Source organism: Lucilia sericata, unplaced genomic scaffold, assembly GCF_015586225.1.
Source record: "Lucilia sericata isolate MDLA Ls3-8-SP2 unplaced genomic scaffold, ASM1558622v1 Contig000751F_arrow, whole genome shotgun sequence".
NCBI classification, from domain to species: Eukaryota; Metazoa; Arthropoda; class Insecta; order Diptera; family Calliphoridae; genus Lucilia; species Lucilia sericata.
In genome coordinates, this window is record NW_023994748.1 from 94321 (window position 1) to 114582 (window position 20262).

Genomic DNA, 20262 nt, shown 5'->3' on the forward strand with positions numbered 1-20262 from the left:
CTTTCAGAAAATCAAATAAGCACTCATAACTTATTACAAAATTACGATATAGATTCAAAATTTGACTGAAATATAGCTTTTATATACAGAAATTTTGCTTAAAGAATTTTTTACGATCGGTCTATAATTGGTCATATCTCCAATACTAGGTCCTGCCCCTAAAAACGCTTTAACCGTATTTAACTAGTTGCATTATCAATTTGCGTAGAACAAAATTATATATATGTATTTTGAAAATCCTTAAATCTTTCACACACATGCATACATGCAAATTACTAAATATCACTAAGCGCTATTAAAATATAAAGAAAATGGCGTTTGTAATGTTCAATAAATCTTGGAATTGTAATAGATTTATGCTGTTTAAATCTTGGGATTTTTTCTATTTAAGACATGAGAAAACTTATTTCTACAAATATTTGATCAATTAGAAAAGTATTAATATAAAATTAGCTGGTGGAGGGTATTTAAGTTTCGGCTCAGCCGAATATAGCACTCTAACTTGTTTTTATTTGGTGTATATAGAGTGACGAGTTATAAGTAATACATCTCAAATAATTATGTATATTCTTAAAAGATTTAAAAATTTGTTCTAAACAATCTTTGTTCTATGGTAATCTTCAAAATCAAATTAGAGCTTTGAGACCATTGAACTTTTGTTGAAAATGTCATTAAATGTTTTATAATCCATATGTCAGGCTGCTCTTACAATTAACGTGACCTTCGTGTCTGAACAAAAATGGGTAATAAAATTTAAAACATTTAAACAGACAGGTGTACTATTAAAACCATAAAATCGAAACTAGGACACTTTCGTCTTACTTTGGAAAAACATTCGAAAACAAATTAAATCGTTAATTGTCGTAAATATTTTGCTTTTCTAACTCTAAAAATTTCCCAGTTGAAATTTGCTTTGGAAATATTTATACAGCCTTTTGCTTTATAAGAACTTGATTAGCTATACAATCTATATGTGGAATCTTAACAATTTCTCTTGTCGCAGAAATTGAATAGTCTGTAAACTATCAATTGACTTTATTCATACTTGGGTCAACTACACCGGTCTATAGGGTATTATTTGTTTATATATTACACGTTGTGACAGTTAAAAACTCTCAACATGTAACCAAGAGCAGTTTGAATATCTGATTGAGTAGTTCACCATACCAAATTTAGAATTTTTTGATGTCATGACGATATTTGGAATATGGCTTAAGTCAATTATGGACGGAGCTCTTTTGAACTAACAAAATATTAATTTTTGAAGCCAAAATATTTTTTTCTATATTTAAACCTTGAGCGTATGAGTAATTTTCTGAGGTGGACCTTATATGCGTCAATTATGAACCCATACTAATAAAATTTTGTTTTGCAGAGAACTTGTTTATGTTAAATTTCATCGCTATACCCGTTTTTTTTAATAAGGAAAACTCATGGCTTCCGAAATTGGAAATTTAATCTCAAAGTTTACATTTATTAGGGATTTATATGAGCTTCTTTACAAAATCTAGCAATTTTAGTGATTTTTTTATTCTACACAAATGTGTATTTTAACTCCAAATATCTATCCATCGATTGGTTCGTATATATAGTACATATGTATATATAATCGTTTTACCTGTGTGGTTTGAATTAAATTTTCATTGTTAGACTATAACAATTGGCGGCATTTGTTGGTTGCCAATTTTAATATTATGTTCTTTTATCAGAAAAAATTTTAGCAACACTGGTGTCACAACTCATTTAAGTCGTGCCTTTAATGCAAAAACTAGGACTTTTAATTAGTAGAATATACAATCAACCAGGATAAAGGCATACGGTAGTAAAGTTTGTATATAAGCAGATAGACACGTAGACATACTTATAATACATACACATAAGTAAGTATTCTAGTACTCCTACATAATATGTTTAACATAAAATGAACAACTATACGTATAGGTACATACATATGTATATAGTATACCCAGTTGTCCATGTCTCTCTAAGCTATTCTAAAGAAAACACGAATCATTAACTATAGTTAATGATAATTAACTGGATACAGTTACATACTAGTGCATTTAGACCTTGTGTGTGTGTGTATGGAATCTGTTTGCAGACTTACAGATATAAATTACTCTCTCTATTTACTTTTATGTACATGTGTATAGAATGTTGGTGGGTAAGTATGAAATTTTGAATGTTCACTTCGTAAAATGTGCTGCAAACTCCGCAAGAATACATGGCTTGGTAAATATGGTACCACTAAATATTGAAACCAGTTTAAACAAGTGAGAGTGTTATATTCGCCTGTGCCGAATCTCATATACCCACCATCAGAACCTCTACCATATGCTGTAAAAGGAATGCTCCCCTGTAAACATCAGGGTGATATTTGGAATATGGCTTAAGTCAATTATGGGCTGAGCTCTTTTGAACTAACAAAATATTAAAACAAAATATTTTAAAAAAATTTCATTTTGTATAGAACTTGTTTATGTCAAATTTCATTGCAATACTCGTATCTTAAATAAGGAAAACTCGTATTTTAGTAACCAAAACTCTTTTCTGAAGGGAACCTTTTATAGGGGCTAGGGTCAGATCAGTCTTCATTAAACTCGGAATGAAGAATTATGTTCCTGGGTATAATCATTCTTATGTCGATTTTCATCGCTGTACTAGTAATTTTCTGAATTTTATTCATCAAATTTTCTAAAGAGGATCTTATATGAGGTGTATGGCCAATTATTGACCTATCCTCATAATTTTTTTGTAGACCGATTTTGGTTCGATTGGGTATAGGGTCAACTATGTACCGATTCTAAAAAAAATTGGTAGAGAGGTTTTGGTTCGTAAGAGACTTACTTGTACCGAATTTAACAGCTATACTCGCATTTTTGGGCCGGTAATGAGTGTTAAAGTCATTTTCTGAAGGGGACTTTATATTGGGAGTAGGGTCAATTATGAACCGATCCCCAAAAAATTTTGTAGAAAGATTTTGGCTTATATGAAACTTATTTGCGTCGAATTTCATCGCTATACTCTTACTGCTAAACCAGTTATGCTCGTTAAAGCTGTTTTTTGGAGGTCTACTTGTATAGCGGCTATCCGAAAAAGTGGACCGATATTGCCCATTTTCAATACCAAACAAACCTTAGTAAGAGAATATTTAAGCATTTAAACTGTCTAGCTTCTCCTGTGTGGTCCCTATCGTGATTTCAACAGACAGACGGACAGACGGACGGACATGGCTAAATCATCTTAGAATTTAATAAGGACCCAGAATATATATAATTTTATGGGTCTAGGACCAATATTTCGGTGTATTATCAATATACCCTCAATTTTTTTTGATGGTGGGTATAAAAAGGGAATTTTTCGGAGTGAGTCTATGTTGCAATAAAATGCAACATCCGAGATTTTAACCAAGTCATGGTTGAGCAATTCATTCATGTTTTCCTCATTGCACCAATCTTGAAAATGTTGCAGTCATCGTCAAAGGAATTAAAGGAATCGTTTCAATTACTATTAGTCTTGAACTGTTGTATTAGATTATAGCATAATTTTTAAGTTTTAAATTATGTGATTGTTGTAATAAAACTTAACTGAATTAAAAGGAAAGATAAAACTTTATTTTCATGCTGACCTCGTAGTAGCAACATCAAACGAACATAAAAGTCTTCTTAAACAACCTCTAATACTTAATTACATAAAATTATTAACGTTACTGTAACATGATTTAAATACTAGAACATATACTCATACACATTCTACATGTGCCATGCAGTTTTTAGTAGCTGCCTCTCAGTATCATTTAGCAATATCCAGTTTAATTACCAATAAGCAATAGTCGTAACAGATTACAAACTAAGTAAGTGGTTTCTCATACAATTTCATGAAATCTAGAATCTTTAAGGCAATTGTTCAGAATGTCAAATATCTACTTGGAAAATATTGGGAAAATGTTTACACGTACATACCAACTTATATATACATTTTACTATATCTTTAATTAACATTATTTTAGGGTTCCTAGTTATCTTTACATATTTCTGTACATGTTCTATGCCCATAAAGCTACTTACAATTATAAGGTAATTTGAAAAAAAACTTAGTCTTTGGCACACACTTACACGTACATTACCTCCATACAATGTATCAGACATTCACACTCACACACACATATTAGAGTGTCCCGTAGAACAGACTTTTTGAGAATTTCATGTCGAAATACTTTCCGCATGAAATACAGTTTCATAGCTGCACTCGTACTTTTAAGCCAGAAATGATCGTTAATGTAATTTTCTGAAGTGGACTCTATATGGGTGTAGGGTCAATTATGGATCGATCCACATAAAATGTGGTAGATATTTTTAAGCCAGTAATGAGCATTGAAGTCATTTTCAGAAGTGGATCTTATATGGGGGGTAGGGTCAATTTTAAACCGACCCTCATAAAATTTGGTGAAGAGATTTTAGTTCATATGAAACTTATTTATGTTGAATTTCATCGGTATACTAACATTTTTTAATGGTATATGTCCGTTAATGCTGTTTTTCGGGGGTCCACTTTTATAGGGACTATCCTAAAACGTGGACCGATATTGACCATTTAGAACACCAAACGAACTTTACTTATAGAGAATATTTGTGGAAAATTTCAACCCTCAAGCTCATTCCGTTCGGACTCTATCGTGTTTTTAACAGACAGACAGACGGACATGGCTAGATTGTCTTAGAATTTAATAAAAATCCAGAATATACATATATTGGATTATGACCAATATTTCGATGTATTACAAACTGTATGCTGAGTATAAAAACAATCCTCAGTTCCCTACAAGCGATTGAAAATCCTGATCTCAGTATAATGTTTGAAAAATAAAATATCTTCGAATTTGTTGAAAAGGGTCTCAAAAATTCTGTAATTTTTAGCTGATTAAATCCTTATATTTTTATAAAGTTGGTCCATGGGACTCCCTAATTATACCCTACACCACTTTAGTGGGGAGGGTATATTGGGTTTGTGCTGATGTTTGTTACGCACAATAATATTGGTCCTACACCCACCTTAAAGTATACCAATCGGCTCAGAATCATTTTCTGAGTCGATTTAGCTATGTCCGTCCGTCTGTCCGTCCGTCTGTCCGTCCGTCCGTCCATGTAAACCTTGTAATCAAACTACAGGTCGCAATTTTGAAGATAATTCAATGAAATTTGGTACATTATCTTCTATTGTCACAGGGACGAAGCCTATTGAAAATGGTTAAGATCGGTCCATTATTTCACCTAGCCCCCATACAACTGAACCCCCCAATAGGGCTTGTAATCCTTGTAATCAAACTACAGGTCGCAATTTTGCAGATAATTCAATGAAATTTGGCACATGTTCTTTTATGGTATCGTAGACGAAGCCTATTGAAAATGGTTAACATTGGTCTATTATTTCACCTAGCCGCCATACAACTGAACCCCTCGAATAGGGCTTTTAAAATTTGTAATCAAACTACAGGTCGCAATTTTGAAGATAATTCAATGAAATTTGGCACATGATATTTTATGGTACCGTAGATGAAGCCTGTTGAAAATGGTTTACATCGGTCCATTATTTCACCTAGCCGCCATATAACTGAACCCCTCGAATTGGGCTTTTAAAATTTGTAATCAAACTACAGGTCGCAATTTTGGAGATAATTCAATGAAATTTGGCACATGATCTTTTATGGTATCGTAGACGAAGTCTATTGAAAATGGTTAACATCGGTCAATTATTTCACCTAGCCCCCATACAACTGAACCCCCGAATAGGGCTTTTAAAACTTGTAATCAAACTACAGGTCGCAATTTTAGAGATAATTCAATGAAATTTGGCACATGATCTTTTATGGTACCGTAGACGAAGCCTATTGAAAATGGTTACCATCGGTCCATTATTTCACCTAGTCCCCATACAACTGCACCCCCGAATAGGGCTTTTAAAATTTGTAATCAAACTACAGGTCGCAATTTTGGAGATAATTCAATGAAATTTGGCACATAATCTTTTATGGTACCGTAGACGAAGCCTATTGAAAATGGTTACCATCGGTCCATTATTTCACCTAGCCCCCATACAACTGAACCCCCGAATAGGGCTTTTAAAACTTGTAATCAAACTACAGGTCGCAATTTTGGAGATAATTCAATGAAATTTGGCACATGATCTTTTATGGTACCGTAGATGAATCCTGTTGAAAATGGTTTACATCGGTCCATTATTTCACCTAGCCCTCATACAACTGAACCCGCCGAATAGGGCTTTTAAGTTCATAATTATGTTTAATATACTCATATCTCGACAAAAAGCTGCAATAACCAAGTTGTATACAAGACTTGATGACCCCCACGAATTCCATAATAATAGGTTCTCATATGACCCTAGCCGCTATGAAAAGCCCCCATCAATATTTCACTTAAATGTCCACAATTTTATTCAACAATAAACGGCTTAAGTATGTATATCTAAGGCAAGGTACAATTCAACTTAAATGCTTTATTATGGCAACTAAATCACATTATATTTTTGTCAAAGGTGTAGGGTATTATATGGTCGGCCTCGCCCGACTATAATTTCTTACTTGTTCACATATAGATTTTATTATTTACCTCGACGTTTTCGACTATAATTGCAAAGGTTTGTATGAGTTTAATTTACAGCGTCTGTAAAATATTTTTCGTAATTATCCTTTCAAAATACATTAGTATTGTTTGAAAATGTAACAAGTCTATGCCATTAATTGCCGGATTTTATATACCCTTCACTATAGTGTGTTTGAAAAAAGATTAATTTAATATAATTTCAATTTATTTCATTTTCCCAACTCGACACTACTGTAGCAATAGCAAAACAAAGCATGTACTAACATTCCCTTTTTTATGAAAGACCGTGAGACGGACAGACAGAGAGACGGACATGGCTTAATCCAGTACATATAAAGTGTGTTGTCGAACGAAAATTACAAACGGAATGACAAACTTTTATTTTATATACCCTATATAAAAACTTTTATAAAATATACCAAACTAAACCACTTGACATGATTCAATAGAGTTCCCTGTAGCGTTTCATTAAGTCTAAACACCGTCATCTTCATCATCCAAAATTGGAGATGGAAAGCTTCCACCTATCTTGTCTGTATCTAAGACGTGTTATTAACCTACATAATAAAATCTGGCAGAAGTATCTGTTAACTCTCAAGCACCACAAAATCCGCAGAAAAAAACCTTCAAGTTGTATTATTGAACCAAGTTTCCTCGGTTGTACTTGCTGAATTATAACCTGACTATAATAACTTACCTTTCCTCCCACCGTTTAACTTTTCCTGCCACTAATCTGTTTAATTGTTAGAGTAACAATTAAGGCATAAAATGCATACTCTAAACATTTTCATTCATTCCATCTTTGAGGAATATGCAGGAATTGTTACCATGTTACGTTACATTTCACTAACAATAACAAAACCAAATAGCAGCAGCAATGGAAACAATGCGTCTAAGAACAAATAAAATCGCAAGGAGAGAAAGAAAATGCGCATAGAAATGGAATTAGTTTAATGGAATTAATTTACAAAATATGTTGATTTGTTTGTGTCCTTGTTTAGGTGATTTTGCTACACGTGTATATGTAAAATTTGTAATATTTATACCCTACACCACTATAGTGGGGAGGGTATTATGCGTTTGTGCTGATGTTTGTAACACCCAAAAATATTGGTCCTACACCTTAAAGTATACCAATCGGCTCAGAATCACTTAATGAGTTGAGTAAGCTATGTCCGTCTGTCCGTCTGTCTGTGTGTCCATGTAAATCTTGTGCGCACTCTACAGGTCGCAATTTTTGAGATAATTTGATGAAATTTGGAACATACACTTCTCTTGGCTATTGAAAATGGTTGAAATCGGTCCATTATTTCACCAAGCCCCCATACAACCATACCCCCGGAATAGGGCTTTTGACCTCATAATTATGTTAAATGATCTACTACCTCTACAAAAATTGGAAAAATATAGTTTTATATCTTAATAATGCTAGTGATTTTCGTAAAGATCGGGCATTTTTTGACCCTAGCCCCCATACAAAGTCCCCCTCAGAAAATGACTTGAATGTCTACAATTCACTTATAAGCACTAGTATCACGATGAAATTTGGCACAAATGAGTTTTATATAAACATAATTCCCAACAATACATTTTATAGGGATCGGACCAAGTTTTACCCTAGCCCCCATATAAGCGGACCTTCCGATTTGGGCCTTTTAGCTCATAACTACGATAAATATACTACTATCTTCCCAAAAATTGTCACAACTAATTTTGATATAATTATAAATAACACTGTCATTTTTCGCCATGATCAGAAATAAAAAGTAGCCTATTGCCAGACATAGAGGAATGTGCTGTGAAAATTTAAAGAAAATCGGTTTAGCCGTTTAGTAGTCTATAACGTTCAAACATATAAATACACAAACATACAAACACACATTTTTATATATGTATATAGATACCCTGTAGGATTTTGTGAGTTAACTAAAAATCAAGTTAACTTTTTGATAACTTCTTATGACTAGCTTCAAAGTAACTCAAAAATTATCGAGGAAATGAACAATCATTTCAATAAAATTTTAAATAAACAAGTTAGAGTGCTATATTCGGCTGAGCCGAATCTTAAATACCCTCCACCAGCTACTTTTATATTAATACTTTTATAATTTATCAAATATTTGTGGAAATAAGTTTTCTCATGTCTTAAATAGAAAAAATCCCAAGATTTAAATAGCATAAATCTATTACAATTCCAAGATTTATTGAACATAACAAACGCCATTTTCTTTATATTTTAATAGCGCTTAGTGATATTTAGTAATTTGCATGTATGCATGTGTGTGAAAGATTTAAGGATTTTCAAAATACATATATATATAATTTTGTTCTACGCAAATTGATAATGCAACTAGTTAAATACGGTTAAAGCGCTTTTAATGGCAGGACCTAGTGTTGGAGATATGACCAATTATAGACCGATCGTAGAAAATTTTTTAAGCTAAATTTCTGTACATGAAAGCTATATTTCAGTCAAATTTTGTATCTATATCGTAATAAGTTATGAGTGTTTAATTGATTTTTTGAAGGGAAACTTTTATGGGACCGACCGCACCCATGTTATGAACCAATCGTGAAAAGAATTTTTGTATACAAAACTAATATTTGTACCAAATTTTGTATCAATAGCTTTATTTGGTAAAGAGTAATGTGCGTTTAAGAGATTTTCGTAAAAGGACCTTGTATGGGAGCTATGACCAATTATGTATATAAAGACAAAATTTCAAAATTCTGTATCTATATCATTCTTTGGTAATGAATATTGTGCATTTAAGTGATTTTCTGGAGGGGGCCTAGTATGAGAGCTATGACCAAATATGGACCGATTGTACAAAAATTTTATAGGTTAATTTATGTATATTTTTGCTAAATGTATGGATATCAATATTTGGTAATGAGTTATGTGCGTTTAAGTGATTTTCGGGAGGGAACCTTGTATGAGAGGTATGACCAAGAATGGTCCAATCATGAAAAAATTTTTAATGAGCTACGTGCCTTTAAGTGTTTTTCTGAAAGGGACCTTGTATGGGAGCTATGATCAATTATGGACTGATAGGAAAATAATTTCACAGTAATATTTCTGTGCATATAAGCAAAACTTGTACCAATATATGGATATCTTAATTCAGTAATGAGTTATGAGCGTTTAAGTGATTTTCGGGATGGGACTTTGTATGGGAGCTATGACCAATTATAGACCGATCCAAAAAATTTTCATAATAATATTTGTGTATATAAGAGCAATACTTGTACCAATTTTTATATGGACATCTTCATTAACTAATGAGTTATGTGGTTTTAAGTGATTTTCGGAAGGGGACCTTGTATGGGAGCCATGACCAGTTATGGACCGATCGGAAAAAAAATTTTCAGTAATATTTCTCAGTCATATAACAGTACTTGTACCAAATTTTATATAGATATCTTACTTTAGAAATGAGTTATGCGCGTTTAAGTGATTTTCGGGAGGGGACCTTGTATGGGAGTTGTGACCAATTGTGGACCGATCCAAGAAAACTTTCATAGTAATATTTCTGTATATAAGAGCAATACGAGTACCAAATTTTATATGGATATCTTCATTTACTAATGAGTTATGTGGTTTTAAGTGATTTTCGGGAGGGGACCTTGTATGGGAGCTATGACCAATTATGGACCTATCCGAAAAAAATTTCACAGTAATATTTTTGTGCACACGGGCAATACTTTTACCAAATTTTATATGGATATCTTTATTTTGTAATGAGTTATGTGCGTTTAAGTGAGTTTCGGGAGGGGACCTTGTATGGGAGCTATGACCAATTATGGACCGATCGAAAAAAAATTTCTCAGTAATATTTCTGTATAGATAAGCAATACTTGTACCTGATTTTATATGGATATCTTAATTAAGTAATGAGTTATGCGCGTTTAAGTGATTTTCGGGAGGGGACCTTGTATGGGAGCTATGACCAATTATGGACCGATCGGAAAAAAATTTCTCAGTAATATTTCTGTACAGATAAGCAATACTTGTACCAAATTTTATATGGATATCTTAATTAAGTAATGAGTTATGCGCGTTTAAGTGATTTTCGGGAGGGGACCTTGTATGGGAGCTATGTCGAATTATGGACCGATCCAGAAAATTTTTTCTCTGAATGAATTCTATTGACATAAGATTTTAATTTGTAAAATTTTGTGAAGATATCGATATTGTGACGGAAGTTATTAGCAAAAAACCCATTTTCCGGGAATATGTACTTTTGTATGGGAGGTATATGAAATTGTGGACCGATTCTAGCAATTTTCAGCAGGGATCAAGTTCTCGTGTAGAAACTTATGTGTGGTGATTTTGATGAATTTATCTTGCACAGTTTTCGAGAAAATTGCATCCGAATGTGTAAAAAATGCTTATTTTTTTCGAGGTTGTTTTAAATTTTGATTCATAACTTTTCCCGGTATAAACCGATTTTGTTCATTTTCAATACCAAACTGCTTAGGACAATAATGAATATTTTCGGTGAATTTGGTGTACTTCCATTGCTTAGTTTTAACGTGAGCGTGTTTTAGGCAGACAGACGGACAGACGGACAGACAGACGGACATAGCTAAATCGACTCAGAATTTGATAAGGACCCAGAATATATATACTTTGTTGGGTCTCAGATGAATATTTCTTGGTGTTACACACGGAATGACAAAGTTATATATACCCTCTATCACCACTGATGGTGGTGGAGGGTATAAAAATAAAATAGAAACTCGTATCAAATTTGTCAAACAATTTGTATTGAAAAAATGAAATTATGAAAATGAAAATTTGTTTCAGCAATGAAAAATGAATTTATTATTATTAAATTAACATTTTCAGGAATATAAGACATAGATAATGGTGTATATAGGAAGGAAATGTTGCTGCATATTGAACGCATTTATAATCACTAACAGTTTGTTAAAAATAGTATAAAACAAGTAAGAAATTATAGTCGGGCGAGGCCGACCATATAATACCCTACACCTTTGACAAAAATATAATGTGATTTAGTTGCCATAATAAAGCATTTAAGTTGAATTGTACCTTGCCTTAGATATACATACTTAAGCCGTTTATTGTTGAATAAAATTGTGGACATTTAAGTGAAATATTGATGGGGGCTTTTCATAGCGGCTAGGGTCATATGAGAACCTATTATTATGGAATTCGTGGGGGTCATCAAGTCTTGTATACAACTTGGTTATTGCAGCTTTTTGTCGAGATATGAGTATATTAAACATAATTATGAACTTAAAAGCCCTATTCGGCGGGTTCAGTTGTATGAGGGCTAGGTGAAATAATGGACCGATGTAAACCATTTTCAACAGGATTCATCTACGGTACCATAAAAGATCATGTGCCAAATTTCATTGAATTATCTCCAAAATTGCGACCTGTAGTTTGATTACAAGTTTTAAAAGCCCTATTCGGGGGTTCAGTTGTATGGGGGCTAGGTGAAATAATTGACCGATGTTAACCATTTTCAATAGACTTCGTCTACGATACCATAAAAGATCATGTGCCAAATTTCATTGAATTATCTCCAAAATTGCGACCTGTAGTTTGATTACAAATTTTAAAAGCCCAATTCGAGGGGTTCAGTTATATGGCGGCTAGGTGAAATAATGGACCGATGTAAACCATTTTCAACAGGCTTCATCTACGGTACCATAAAATATCATGTGCCAAATTTCATTGAATTATCTTCAAAATTGCGACCTGTAGTTTGATTACAAATTTTAAAAGCCCTATTCGAGGGGTTCAGTTGTATGGCGGCTAGGTGAAATAATAGACCAATGTTAACCATTTTCAATAGGCTTCGTCTACGATACCATAAAAGAACATGTGCCAAATTTCATTGAATTATCTGCAAAATTGCGACCTGTAGTTTGATTACAAGGATTACAAGCCCTATTGGGGGGTTCAGTTGTATGGGGGCTAGGTGAAATAATGGACCGATCTTAACCATTTTCAATAGGCTTCGTCCCTGTGACAATAGAAGATAATGTACCAAATTTCATTGAATTATCTTCAAAATTGCGACCTGTAGTTTGATTACAAGGTTTACATGGACGGACGGACGGACAGACGGACGGACATAGCTAAATCGACTCAGAAAATGATTCTGAGCCGATTGGTATACTTTAAGGTGGGTGTAGGACCAATATTATTGTGCGTTACAAACATCAGCACAAACCCAATATACCCTCCCCACTAAAGTGGTGTAGGGTATAAATATAAGAAAATTGCACAGGTAACTCACACCTGATCTTTTATTTATGCACTAGAAGCTAACTCATCTTGAGGTAACTTCTGGTTAACTGAAACTGATGTATAGTGAGTGAGTACTGACTCGTTCCTATGACATCACATTGAAAAACTGAATAGTATTTTATAAGCAAAATGGTTAGCTTTTGAGTCACCTCTGACTCATTTGTGGTTAACCATAAGTTAGTTTTAAGTTAACTCAAAATCCTACTGGGTAATTCCCAATAATACATTTTATAAGGTTCGGCTCAATTTCTGCCTTAGCCTCCATAAATCCGGACCTTCCTATTTCGGCCGTTTATCTTTTAACTACGCCTAATATACTACTATCTATCCAAAAGTCGGCACAATGTGATGATGTTTGTAACACTCAAAAATATTTGTCCTTATTAAGCTATGTCCGTCTTTGTGACCGAGTAAACCTTGTGTGCACGCAACAGATCGCAATTTTGAATATAATTTGTTAAAATGGTTCAAATACGATTCTCTGGATCCACTGATGATGGCTGTTAAAAATGATTGAAATCGGTCTTTTATTTCTCCTAGTCAGCATACAACCGAACATGAACAGGCATTATTTGGAACCTATATAAGATTAACAGAAATGCTTCATTATTGAAATAATTCACATTTAATATTCGCAATTGGTGTAGGGTATCATATGGTCGGCCTCGCCCGACTATAATTTCTTACTTGTTTAATTTTAACTTTTAAACTTCTCCTAACCATAGTTTGTCTTTTAATTTAACTAAGATTTTAGGATTTATGTTTGCACTCTTGAATTCGTATGCTCTTTGAACACTGGTGAAATATTAGCAAAATAGGAAAAATAAAACGCTAAAAGTTGTTGTTATTTTTAATTAATGTATTAAAATATTAAAAAAAAACTTTGTAATAAAACTTTTTATAAAACTCCCCTTTTGCCCTGATAACAGAATCGAAAAGTTTTGAAGCGAAAACAACAAAGAGCAAAACATATTAAGAATATTAGTTGTTATTTAAGTTAAATTTTCGTTCTTAAATGAAAAGAAAACTAATTTCAAATATCGCTTTATTGAGTAATTGAACTTTGTTAATGGAAAAGTTTTAGGAAGAAAACTATTTATGTTGTTTGCATTAATTGCACTGAAATTTACCTGGTTTAACTAAGTAGTGCAGTTTTTAACTGATAAAGTTTGGAGAAATTTTCTATGAATGGGTAATTTTATGAAAATATAAAACATTCACTGTTTTACCCCATGACGATAAAGTATCAAATAGGATTCGACTTCTAAACAAGCCTGCCTTGTTGGTTACGTATAAAGCAATTAACTGATCAATGATTTATTATGCAACTCCTATGCATCCCAAAAAGGACGCTTTTCAAAAGTGCTTATAGTACGAAGCGTTTACAGTACTAAAGAAAATACGCCTAGCCTGTTTTTTTTGAAGTGATTTACATACAAAAATTTTATTCATATAAAGATCACTCGAGTTTTCTTATTAGTATTCCCGAAGAATGTAATAATTGGTATAAAACCGTTCCAAAGTTATTCGGATCAATTTTGGCGAAAGCCAGCTAGTGACATAGCATTATAACGTATCACATGCTCTATAGTCATCTACTATTTTATGGTTATTTCCACAATCTTGTCTTGACCTATCCAGACTTTTTTCGTTTTGGTACAACATAGCATCTTTTTGATTATACCCTAATAGTACTCCATATATTCCATATATGTAAGTATTAGTAACAAACGGAAGGAATAACGAAATATTTTCTGGTAGTTTGCGTTCCGAAATTGCTGTTCAAGTCTATGCACTTCCTTTTCATAGATTAGTCAATAGAACATCCTACAGACTAGTCAATAGACTAGACTATAGCATAGACAGTAATGTGGCCTTCAGTAGGTTAGTGTTCTTGTCTATTAGAATGGAGGTAGTGTGTTTAATTCCCGTAGGACAGCTATTTGCTATCTGTAACATCAGCCTAATAAAATTTATCAGGAATAGATTTATTTTTCACCGTTTGAACATCTTATTCCTGCACTCGACGTCCATACTGAGAATATTTAAGAACAGCCTCGGTAGAAATTGTTCCACAAATTTGTCACAAAACTTATCAAACAAAACCTTGTACTTTAAGCAGCCTTGCATTTGAGTTTAATGTGTCTTTTCTATTTTAATTGCTATTGTAATATATATTGTACATCGTTTTCGTTGTTGCTATTTTATTTATATGTATTTCGAAGATTTGAATAAATTTGCATGATAAATTCATCTAGTTACCAATACGTATATCATGAAATCAATCCATGTTTCGCTGTCTGTCTTTAACAATATGTTTACTCTCTAAATTGCAAAAATACTGATTAAATCTGTTGTGTTCTCTTTCATGTTGTGTTTTGTATTGTATTCAGTTTTATGACATTGTGGCATTGTCTTGCTATTTGAGTATATGTATATACATATGTATAAGTTTTGCATGCATTATTATGCATGTACTACTGTATTCATTGATAGGACAACAAAAAATAATGGCTTTCAGTGCTGTTTTCTAATAATTTTTAAAATACGAAAAAATTACCCACAAATCAAAAAATTTTGCTATTGTTGACTGCTCTCTAAAGTTTTTATAAATAGTAATTTTGGTCGGATTTTTTAGTATTTAGGAAATTTTTTTCCAAATATAACTCTTTACTAATTAGATAGTTTGCTGCAAATGTGTACGATTACATAAAAGTACATAGATTAAAGTGTTAAAAAAATAGAAAACAATAAATCGAAAATTAAATTGAAATAAATTTTAGATGTTGGCTGTCAAAGTTAAAACTTTTAAAGAAATATTTAATTTAGAATTATTTAGAATAAAATTATTATTTTTCCGGAAGTATTGTCTTAACTGTGTGCAAATTAAAAAACAAATTTGGTGGAGTTATAAACTCTTTAAAGTAGATTTAAAATATTTCCTGTTTGTCAATATGAATAACGATTAGTTTGCTTTGCATTATTCTGTTATTTTATAAAAAATTAAAATATTTTACGAAATATTATATCAATTATTAATTTTTGTATGTTTTAGTGTATTTTAATGTATTTTGGTCTTAACCAAAAGTCATTGTGGCGTATGAGTTATGTTTTTGATTTTAATTTTCAAACCGCTATCAATCATACGCACAGTATACCAAACAATTAAGAGAATTTACAAATGATTTAAGTACCTAAAACCTACTTAAAACCTTGGAACGGACAGTCGATAGTATGGTTAAAAGCCAGACAAGGACCTAAAATTTAAGCAGCATCCTTATGTAAAGGGACGGTCGGTGGAAACCGCTTTAAACGAAGTTGTCCACTACATACATAGGTGCATCCTTTGATAGCAAACTGTATACACTGGCGATATGCATTAACATCGAAGGTGCTTTCAATAACGTGCACACTGATACTCTTATCCACTCCGTAGACCAGTTTTATATTGACCGGGTGCTTCGTAACTGGATCAACCTCATGCTAAGGAACAGATGGATAAGCTGCGAGATGTACGATATTACTATTAGGAAAAAGGTATTTCGCGGTATACCACAGGGTGGCATTTTGTCAGCTTTACTCTGCGTTACCACGATGAATAGCCTCCTAAGGACCCTAACTGAGAAAGGACTTAGACCTGTCTGCTATGCAGATGATGTCGTAATACTTTTAAAGGGAAATGATCCAAATTACTTGCATAGAAGAGCTGAGGAGGCTCCGAATACGGCCTTGAGCTGGGCTCAACCGAGAGGCCTCAATGTTAACCCGGCAAAAACGGAAATCTTTCTTTTCACAAGAAAGACAAAAATTTCTACGTATACTGAACCATGCTTCATGGGCAAGAAGATACCAGTGATAGACAAAGTTAAGTACATACTTAGATATAATCCTCGACCGGAAATTAAAATGGAGACACCACATAGAGGATAGGATCAACAATACACATCGATGCTGGGCGATATGTAGGATAACTATAGGCATGAAATGGGGTCAAGGCTCTGGAAACATATTTAAGATATGAGGCGGCGCTTACAGCCGAACTGCTCTTTACTTTAGGAGAACCGGCCAAAAGCTGTCATAGGACACGTCACCAATGTATACTGGACACATTGCACAAACATCGTACGTGCCTGATCGTATACCAGACACGAAATATGTCGGAAACTTTGAAATGCTGAACCCAGATAGAATGTCTTGGTCATGCGGAACATTAGAGCAAATACCAGTAGGAATCCGTTGTTACAAGGATGTCTCTAAATTGGTGCACAAAGTGGGGCTGGAGTTCTATATTGAAGACCCAGAAACAGAAATATACCACCGATTACCTAATCATAACACAAGCTTCCAGGCAGAAGTCTGAGCAATAACGGAATGCGTAAATTGGATTAGAATAAATATGGCGCCCACAGCGCTTAATATATTTAGCGACAGCCAGAAGGCAATTTGGGTGATATCAACAACTAAAAATACTTAGTTACAACAACGCCAAAAAAAGTAATTTCATTTAATATCACAAAATATCTAAGTCATACTTTAATTGACACAAATGTGCTGTTCAATTACGATATAATATTCCATAATGATCACTATTTCGAGGACACACACAGACAATTTTCTAATCGTATCATCATATTTACGGACTAAATTACATACTTTCCTTCTTTTCGCTCTTTGTTGTCTCTTCTGCCTTACAACCTTCATCTATTTGAGAGGAAAATTATTGTAGAATAAAGTAAGTTTTATGGAGAACAGAAAAAAACAGACTAAAAATACAGACATAAACTTATAGACATGTGTATCTGTGTCTATGAATTGATTGTCACAAGTTCTGTTTATGGTTGAGTGTGTGTCACTTTAACGTTTACCGAAGTTCTAGTCACTAACTGTGTGGCATAAATGTTACTATAAACCTATGAAAGAAATAAAATACAATGAATACTTATCGCGTCACGTTAAAAATTTACAAAATATTAAAATTTTTTCTCTTACCCGGCATAGTTACAACGACAAAAACAACAACAATACGAAACTGTTTCGCAAAAATTGCATTAAAAATGGAACCGTTAAATTATGCTGCAAAAATGTTCATTTACAAATGTGTAAAATGCAAAACTCTTTTTTGCCAAACTTGTTCACCAGCAAGTAAAGAAACTGGTAAATCTATGAAAATTATGAACCGATCCTCGTCAAATATTTTTAAATGATTTTGGTTTATATAAATCTTGTTAATATTGAATCGCATTTTTAGGCTGGCGCATTTAGGCTAGGGCACCAAATATGGGGGTAGGGACAATTACTGACTGATCCTCATAGAATTTGGTACATTTATGATTTTACTAAGTGAAAATTGTGGAAGAAGGATTTAAAGACTATTAAAATGTTACTGCTTGTACAAAAACTTTGGAAAAGATAACATCAAGTGTAATGGACGTTTATGTCCTTTATTTAAAACCAAATATTTTGCTATGAAAAAAATAGGAAACAAGACTTACATTCATATAAGAACGTCACTTTTTTTTTCCAATAATCCATATTGTATTTGGTTGTTGACCTTTTGGTATTTGTTGAACATTTTTCTGCTCACAGTGCAGAGCACTAATGGAAAACTTATTTATTATTGATTTGTGCACAATTATTATTATATTATTATTTTTGTATAAATTTTAAAATTCATATAATTTTTGTTAATTTTCAAAAGACACTTTGTTTATTTATGATCTTTACGATCATATGGTTTTTAACATACTGTTTTGTTTTGATTTTCTTGTTTTGATTTATGCATGAGAATTATTAATGAATGAGTATAAGAGTTTTTGTCTGAGCTAAATGTGGTCAGGGTTCGGAAAACTATTTGTGGAAAATAAATCTTAAAATACTCAAACAGTGGGTAAATAACTTGTTTTGGAGGAAATTTTTTTGAGATTATAAAATTTTAAACATTAAAAAGTTATATCCAAATGCAACATGAACTTTTATCATCATGTTGTTTTAGAATATTTCATGCACTTCCTTATCATCAGTCTGCATGATGACTGAACCATTCAACAGCAATATTTAATTGAGTCTTGACTAAATATAGTCTAATTATAGTGGCAACATAATATACTGATTTTATGGCAACCTAATATAATTAATTGACAATTAATTGACATTTAATGTCAAATTTTTTCTAAATTTTATAAACATTAAGTTTCTTGGTCAGAAGAAAATTTATAGAAGATCCTTTTCCTGTATATCTTTGAACTGAAGACATCAAATTTTCAGATAGTCGGAAAAAAATCTTAAAATTTTCCAAGTCATCAAAGTATAATTTTATACTTTTTCTTAAAATTTTTCATCGAAAAACTAGAATTTATACTCCATCAGGTAAATTTTGCCAATTTTTAGATTTTTTATTTCATTTAATAAATTTCATATAATAGGAAAAGGTTTCTGCCACGATTTTCTCCAATTTTACTTGGCACCTTAAATTTATTGGACTCAACCCACTTAATCCAACTCAATCAGTGAATTGGATTAATCTTGCTTTGGAATCCCTTTATAGTAAATGAAATTTACAAAGGTAATTAAAATTCCAATTCTTTCATGCAGATAAATTATATCTAAAAACTCATTTTTTAATCTCCACCAGTTACCAGTAACAATCACTCATTTTTGCATTCCGAACACAATTCCCATACCTGGCGAGGGAATCCTCTTCCAGGGGATTTCTTAAATGAGTCACCAGAACGATCTCTAGCCGGAGATTGCGCAATGCTAGTGTTCTCTTTTCATTTAACTCCAACATAAACTCATCAGGCAGCTCTAAAATCCTCTTGAAACAACAACAACAATATTAATAAAACCACCACCAAAAATCATCAAACTCCGCAAATTCTCAAAAACTCAAAATAAATAGTTCTCTTGCAAAAATAATAAATCCCTAACAGTTCAATCAAACCAAAAGTTAAAGAAAAGTGCAAAACAAAATCAAGAAGAATTAAACAAAACAGTGGTTCCGAAACATGTAAAAGAGCATAAAACCCAGTGATTCCCAAAATGTTATTGTCAAAGGAGATTTATTAATTAACTATTTTTTTAGAGTGTTAAAATAGATGAATGTATTTATATTAATTGAAAAGAAAATTCGTAAAGAAATAAGAAAATGCATAGAATTTGGAAAATTTAAGAAAATTTAAAAATTTAAGAAATTTCAAGAATAATAATGTTCCAAAAAGGTTAATCCGTGAAAAAAAATTTAAAACAATGAAAAGAAATAAAATTGTGTACCCTATTGCCTGATTTTAAACTTACCCTAATATCACAGAAAATATAAATTAACAGTTAAAATGTGTAAAAATTTAAAAGTTTAAT

At 32.4% G+C, this 20262-nt stretch overlaps 1 long non-coding RNA gene across 1 annotated transcript; it reads left to right on the forward strand.

Annotated features, from left to right (window-relative positions):
* The first annotated feature begins 18609 nt into the window (after positions 1–18609).
* On the forward strand, positions 18610–20037 carry LOC119607803. The gene is made up of 3 exons (XR_005231761.1): positions 18610–19275; positions 19332–19471; positions 19541–20037. It is a non-coding gene; the product is annotated as an uncharacterized LOC119607803 (long non-coding RNA).
* Positions 20038–20262: the final 225 nt, after the last annotated feature.